The sequence below is a fragment of the Anomalospiza imberbis genome, chromosome 6, assembly GCF_031753505.1.
Source record: "Anomalospiza imberbis isolate Cuckoo-Finch-1a 21T00152 chromosome 6, ASM3175350v1, whole genome shotgun sequence".
Lineage (NCBI taxonomy): Eukaryota > Metazoa > Chordata > Aves > Passeriformes > Viduidae > Anomalospiza > Anomalospiza imberbis.
The window spans coordinates 60438491-60446286 of NC_089686.1; the positions used below are offsets into that span (position 1 = coordinate 60438491).

At 45.1% G+C, this 7796-nt stretch overlaps 1 long non-coding RNA gene across 1 annotated transcript; it reads left to right on the forward strand.

Moving 5' to 3' along the window:
- The first annotated feature begins 5304 nt into the window (after positions 1-5304).
- On the forward strand, positions 5305-6513 carry LOC137476698 (uncharacterized). Its single transcript, XR_011000532.1, has 3 exons — positions 5305-5530; positions 6221-6284; positions 6399-6513. It is a non-coding gene; the product is annotated as an uncharacterized lncRNA (long non-coding RNA).
- Positions 6514-7796: the final 1283 nt, after the last annotated feature.

Below are 7796 nucleotides of genomic sequence, written 5' to 3' on the forward strand. Positions count from 1 at the left end.
CCCCGCTCCGCTGCCCGCCCGGCCCGGCACCGCCCCGCTCCGCCCCCGGCCCGGCCATTGGCAGCGCGCCCGGCCCGGCTGCGCCACGTCCGCACGGGGGCCCGGGCGGCGGGGCCGGCGCCGCGGGCAGAGCGCCCCGGCTCCGCTCGGCCGCCGCCGCGGGCAGAGCCCCCCGGCTCCGCTCGGCCGGCGCAGCGGGCAGAGCCCCGGCTCCGCTCGGCCGCCGCCGCGGGCAGAGCCCCCCGGCTGCGCTCGGCCGGCGCCGCGGGCAGAGCCCCCCGGCTCAGCTCGGCCGCCGCCGCGGGCAGAGCCCCCCGGCTCAGCTCGGCCGGCGCCGCGGGCAGAGCCCCGGCTCAGCTCGGCCGGCGCCGCGGGCAGAGCGCCCCGGCTCCGCTCGGCCGCCGCGGGCAGAGCCCCCCGGTTCAGCTCGGCCGCCACGGGCAGAGCGCCCCGGCTCCGCTCGGCCGCCGCCGGAGCGCCCCGAGCTCAGCCTGGCAAACACCGCGGCAGCTCCAAATAGCGCGTCGGGGCTGTCCCGCCGCTGCTGCTCGTTCATCCAGAGCGCCGGGGTGATGGTGGTTGCTGCTGTCATCCTCAGTCGGTTGGGAAAGGACAAAAGTGTCATTTTAACACAATCGGACCAACCGAGCCCCGCACGCTGTCTTGAGTGTTGGTACCCCAAAAGTGGGAAGGGAAAAGGTTGCCAGCACTCTCAAAACTGATATTTATTGAGATGGGGTCACTGTCAGTGTCACTTGTAAGGCAACCGAACTTGGGATCCTGAAAATGTGGGAGGCGGGGAAGCCCAAACCATATAGCAAAGAAAAAATTCTGGGTTTTTTTGTTTGTTTGTTTGGGGTTTTTTTGTTTGTTTGTTTTTGTTTTTTTTGCCTAAAGTGAAATTTATTTTGTTCACAGTTGTGAAAGTCTCTAGGCAGAGGTAATTGATTCCTTTTCCCAGCATGATTCTTTTTCCTGTGTTACACACGTCATTCACAACTCGAGAAATAGAGTGTAGAGAAGATTGTCATTGTGTGCAGCACATTGCAGGGTAATGACCCTGTTGCTACCGGGTCCTGTGGTGAGCTGTCTCCACCACCAAGGCTGGTTTGTCCATTGTTACTTTGGACCCGAGGGTGTTCCTATTCCAAATTGCGGCAACTGGTTTGTCGGCCCAGCCCACAGGGCGTATAAACCACGTCTGATGTGGCCTTTGGATGTACTGCTAACATGGATGTGCAGGATGCTGCACCAGACCACAGCTTCCCCTTGTGCTGCTGTTACACGGGTAGAACTCCGTTTGACCTAAACCTCACGCGTAGCTGAGCTGTGCCTGGTAGAGGATTTGGTTGTAATGACCTCAGAAATGTGGTGTTGAAGATTTCCACGTGTGCTGTCCTCTGCCTTTTGTGACTCGTGCAAAGAGTGAATGAGAGCCGTGCCGGGCTAGTGCTGGTTTGCCCCAGAACCACTGGCAACAACAGCGGATTTCAAACGTTTAAAGTGTCAGATATGTTGGTTTGCTACTTAATTAGACAGAGAGGAACGCTAATGCACTCCCTGGAGCTCAGTCACACGAGCTGCCCGGTGGGCCGGGGCAGTCTGTCCTCTGGGGCTGTTTGTGCATCCACAGCTGAGCAACTGCTTCAGTGCTGCTTGGTGAGAGCTGTGATGTGCATGTGGCACTTGAAGATGGCTCAGCTGATCAGGCCAGCTGTGTCTGAGTTTCCAAAGCTAGTGAGATGCAATCCTTCTGCTGTGTTTCGGTTTGTTTGTTATTAAGCATCTGCCTTCAATACCAAGTTTTTGTTAACGTATTCTGGTATCTCATATTTGTACAATAATTCAGATGTGGCTCTTTTTTGTGAATCCATCTTCTAGTCTTCCTGTCTCTGCTTCCTACATCTATAATATTGTTATTAATGTTATTCCAGAGCTGAGTTTGTGCTGAATTTTTAGCTTGCACATCCACAAGTGCCAGAGTGTGCTGCTAGTTAGGAGACAAGTCATTTGCATGGGTAACAGGTAGGCTTTACTGCCCATTCACCCCATCAGTGTTGTAATCAAACATCAGCTTGATGCTTGATCTTAGCAGCAGAGGGATATGAACTTATTTGAGGGATGTGGGAAATGAATTTCTACGTTTTGTTGTCAGAACAATTTAGAGGCACTTCTGTGAGGACAGCTGCAGTAAGAGCAATGCAGAATGGGCTAAGTGCATACATAGTCATTCACTGGAAAGCCTCCAGACACTGGGAGGCTTTGCCTCAGGGATATGGGTTCTGCCCGTCGGAACATTTTAATTTTGCCCTGTGTTTGGGTTCCAAACCCAAAATGCACTGAAATGCAGTGGTCTTATGAAAGATGGGAAATCATGAGTGTCCTGATCCCTCCAGACTTGGTTCGGGACCATTGGTAATAACAATAAAGATTTGATTGATCCAATATGACTTCTTGTGGAAGAGGAATGATATTGCAATTACTTGTCCTTAGAGGGCTGAAGTCTTGAGATTGTAATGCCGAGAATAGGCTGCACATTCAATCAGAACAGTTGGTGATCTGGTCAGTCTTAGCACTGCCAGATCTTTGTATCACTCACGTTAACATTTACAGATTTTGCTGTTGGGCTGTCGTGACCTTGAGCTCTCAATCCTCTGTGAAGACATGCCTTCGACTCATGCCATGAAGACATGCCTTTTACTCAATTCACAAAATGGTAGTTTTCTCTTAAGTCCTTTATCCACAATGCCCGTTTCTTAAAATATTTGTATTTTCTGGTTTGGAGATATCATTTTGAACATCTCAGAGAAACTTACTGCTTGTAAGTGATTCATTATTTTTAGATTTTTTTGGGGCTATTTTCACCATCCCCACTTCTTTCAATAATGCATCTGAGTTTTATACACATAAGGTTTCATTGAAACATTGCAAAATACCAGATCTGCAACAGCGACAATGCTTTTTAGCAATACATTTATGCAGGAGCAGGCATGCTGGGTAGTTAATAAGCTTTTAATGAAATGCTGGCAGATATTAGGATTTTATGGGCTGGAAAACAGTGCAAATCAAAGAGCTTTGCTTACTGTTTATAGCATTTTTCCTCTGAATCTAGCAATATTTATCTCACTTTTTGCATTTTGCGTTTTGCTCTTCACATATTTACTTTCCTTTTCACTGATATATTTAAAGCCAACAAACTATTTTGTATGAAATATATTTAGAGTTGCAATCCTCCTGTCACTGTGGGCATCCACTCACGAGGATAAAGCCTGAGATGACTTATTTCACATCTCTCTTTGTCTTCAGTCTGCCTTTATCCTAATGAGGTCACACATATCTTGCATCTTTAGCCAGGACATCGTGAATTGTGACTTCCCTGAGGCCATGCAAATGGTCCCTAAGGACTGCTGTGCTTTCTGAGTGCCTGCTGGCTCATACCTGTTCTTGTCACACTTCTGAAGCTCTTCTCAGAGCATAGCTCTATCACTATGTTTTTGTTTAAATAGTCAAAATATTTGATGGCATTATAGTATCCTGGTACTACTGGGAGGTAAATATGTATATCTGAGAGAAGCAGATGATTTCTAAGTAAACAAAAGAACTTGTTTTTAAGAGAAGCTACAAATGGAAAATATGACATTTTTCTCCTCAGTTCTACTGTAGTTTGTAAATCTGGAATAATAGCAATATTTCTCTGTACATGGAAAATGTGGTTGGTTTGAATGGATATGAGACTTGTGTATGCCACCTCAAATTAAATTATAGAAACGTATTTTGTGCTTTTCAGAATTATATTTTATGTTCCAGTTAGCCTAATATGATTTACTCAGGTCACAGTATCAGCACTATTTTTAAAGCTTTTTCTTTTCCTGAGGATGCAAAACACCTACTTCAAACTTGTTGGAAAGTTTTCATTGACACCAATAGACTGCAGCTCAAGCTGTTTGTTTACAGTGCAGCTGTATTTTCTTGGAAATGTAACAGTATCAGTATGATGCTGAGAACGGGCTTTGATGTCTAATTTACTTTGCAGGACCTAGCATTAAATACTCTGTATTTTTTTTTTTTGGTCCAAATTCTGCTGGGTGTTAATTGCTGTCCTCAGCTTGGATGTACAAGTGCAGATGGACTGTAACTTTTGTCTCAGCTCCAGCGGGAAACCACTCAGACCAGATCAGTTCCCAAACTACAAACAGCAGCAGAAACTTTGCAGGAGAGGAAATAGGGGAACTTTCAGAGAACCACTTTGATTAGACTCAGTTTTGGCTTGTCCTGACTAGCTGCTTCATCACAACGCCCTATCTCTTGTCTTTTTCTTAGCATGGGTGCAGTCTACATCACTCTCTCTCCTTCTCTTCTGTTCATCTTTTTGTGCCTAGTTGCCAGAAGAAAGTTTCATGACATAGTCTACCCAAAATAATCATGGCCTGTGCTATCAGTGAAGCTGATAATCTCATTTATTCTGTCTGATACACCTCTTCTCCTTCTCTTTGCCTTTCTCATCTGCTTATACTTTAAACTCTTTGGCAGGGATTTCTACTGCTCCTGCTGATTGCTTTCTGCTTACTACTACTGGTGACTTTCTGCTGATTCTCTACTGAGCCTGTGCAGTGTCTCTCTTCACCTGGGCGTGGTTAGACTCGTCCTTAAGGTGTCAATAAGCATAGTTAACAACAATTTTGGAGCACTCCTGAAGTTTTTCTTGTATCAGAAATCTTCGTGATTAGTTTTTTTTTTCAAACATGTACATTTTCAAGTGTATAAAAGATCCTTTGCTTCTGACAGCGTGAATCCGTGCGCTGTATGTGCAATTTGCCCTGGTAATTACTTATGTATGGTGATAACCATAGCAACATCCCAGGTAGATAATGTCATGCAAATTACTGCAGCTCCAGGGATGGGAGATGTTAATACGAGTATGTACTTGCACCCCTGGTCTTCAGCATTTTGCAGTGACTTTCCCTTTCCCTCCCGCAAAACACGATGGTTTAAAATTTCCTTTCCTCCCTATGATCAGAAAGCAAAAGAAAACCTCTTGCTATGTTTCTCAGTGGTATTCACAGATGGAGGGAGGAGGATGGTCCTTCAGTGGTTTTGTCATGAATAATTTCGTATGCACAGTGGAAATTCCACCGTGTATGTAGTGCATAAAAGTCTAGAGACTTGGATACACTTCTGGGCCGTGTTGTGCTTAAACCCAAGTTCCTTCATTTGCAAACACAGAGTGTGAGCACGTGGGGATGGAATTGCTGCCACAGATGTTTGGGCTGAGGTGTAAACGTCCTCAAATCAGTTACTGAAGATATAGGAGAGGAGCTTTGTTGCTCAAAGCAGACACTGCTGTAGCTGAATACTTAACAGGGCCCGTGCATTGTTAGTGAAATGGGGAAATAGCGGAATAGGAGCTGGTAACAGTTATCCCTTGGTTGGTCATAAGCAAGAGCAACAACAACAAAAATCTGTAGGAAAGCTGATGTGCATAAACACTAGTCCTTGTGTAACCTTAGAACCCTGGATGTATGAAAGTAAGGTACACCTCCAAACTGTAATTAGAGTTTTTTTTTTTTTAAGATAGAGAAAAAGCAGACAAGGAAATTGGTTAAGTAAAGATTTTGCTTTTTTTAGTGAAGAATGAAATTGTTGAAATGCTGAATTTGTTCTTCTTTGGTGTTAGTGAAACTGTGGTTGTAGTGCTGCAATCTATGCTGAAGTTGCTGATTACTGAAAGCTGCACTGCTCCAGCCTTTAAATGAGGAAATATCCTGATAGAAGAGAGTGGAGATTTGTGGGGAGTGACAGAAAGACTGGTGCAGACAACCACAAGGACAGCTAGATCTCAGTTTGTAAGGGACATGATCCCAAAGCTCTTCAATAGGCCAGCACTGAATAGTCTTCATCACAAAAACATGGTCTGTCTCAAACAGAACCGTGGGGGAGAGTGCAAACTAAATTATTGAAGTCACTGAGAAATTTTATTTGTGCTAAAGGTAGTAGACAGCAGAGAGTATTAATTAACTGGAGATTAAAATACTGCTAATCTGTATCCCTTAGATATCTGTACAGGAGGGTTTGCCACTCTTACAGGTTTGCCTGCTGTGCCACCCTCCCAGGCAGTGCAGTTTGAAAGGTGCCCATGTTCTAAGCCCCAGTTTGTTGTCAAACCTTGCCACAGCACCTGAAGTTATGGACACCCCTGGTCTACACTGGAGTATTCTTTCAGAGGAAACCACCTGTTAGGATGCCTACCTAAGAAAAGCAAACTGCACCAGAAAGAAGTATATAAGGTCAGGCTTTCTAATAATCTGACAGAAACTGTTGAACCTAATTATCTGCAGGAGATCTTGCCTGTCTGCCTACTTTGCATTTAATGGATATTTCTTTGTCATTTCTATTTTCAGCATGTGATTGTCTAAGAATGGCATCTCCTTAAAACCCAAATCGCATCAAAGAGAACAACAGATGCCTTGGAATTACAGGGATGCCTGAGGCCCTGGCAAGTTAAATACACACTTCTTCAAAATAAAATGTGTAATAACTGCACTGCTAGACCTACTGAAACCCTGTTCATAGGCCAATTTCTGACCAGTACCAGAGTCAGAGAAAACACTTAACTGCAGTTATCCACTCCTTTGCCTCCCATGGCTAGGATGTCTTCTTCAGGACTGAACTGACCTCCTCCTAAGTCTAGGGGATAGTGGGGATCAACAGCAGCATGATTTTTGTTTCCTGGCTTTGTTGTGAAAGTGCATCTCTCTATGGTTTTGATTTGTTGCTGTTATTCACAGAGCAGGGTATGATTAGCAATGTTTAAAAGCAAGAAGGCTGCAAACAACCTAGGAATGTCTGAGCAATGGTGCCAGCTGTTAATGAAACTCGTAGCAATTGAAGATCTTAAAAGTTCATCTCAGAATCTGCTGACATGGCAAAGCTTCCCTCAGAGCTGCAATACCATTCCAACACGGAAGGAAAAAAGTGTGCATGAAAAAAGATCTGTCTAGGTTAATGCCACATGCAGGGCTAGTGTTGGATTTAGTGACTCTGGTTCCCTGCTCTGGTGAGGGTGCTGCTTTCCTCCACCACATTTTTTGGTTTGCTTCTAGCCAACCACACTAAGGGAACCTGCCAGCATTGAAACCCTGCTACATTAGCTAGCTGGGCAGTTTGTATTTAACAGGTGGGCATGTGATATCAACAAGCAAAGGAAATAATGACATCGAAGTCATATGTCAAAAAGGCAAGTGTTTAACAGGTATTATTTGATGTACATGATTTTATTTACAGTCTTTTCTCCTCACTTTTTCTGCCTCAGCAGTTGCTCACCTTTGCTACTTTATGACATGAAGTTCAAGGATACATTGCATTATCACAGACATCACTGGAGAGAAATTGGCTTGTCATTAATAAAAACTATAAAACCAACCCTACAATAAACCCTGCTTTTGGCCATGACCTCTCCCTCCTGGATGCAGCAGTGAAACACAGCCCAGAGCTCTCGCTGAACATTTTTAACCCAGGGTTAAAATCTCCCTGTGCAAAGGTCAGCTGTAGAAAGGACTCTTCACAGGGCTGAGAGATGCATAAGTGCTGTGGCTGCAGAGCAGCCTGGAATGGAGATATCCAGGGGAACAGAGGAACTTGGCTCTTTCACAGGGCAAAGGGGTCTGTTCAATGTCCACCAAAATCAGCTGAAAGCGTCTCTCTAACTTTATTTTGCCAATGATGCAAAGCAAAGCCACGCAGCTTTTAGGGCAGGAAGTGCAGTATGCTGGAAGCAATGTGAATTCCTTTTGCTCCTT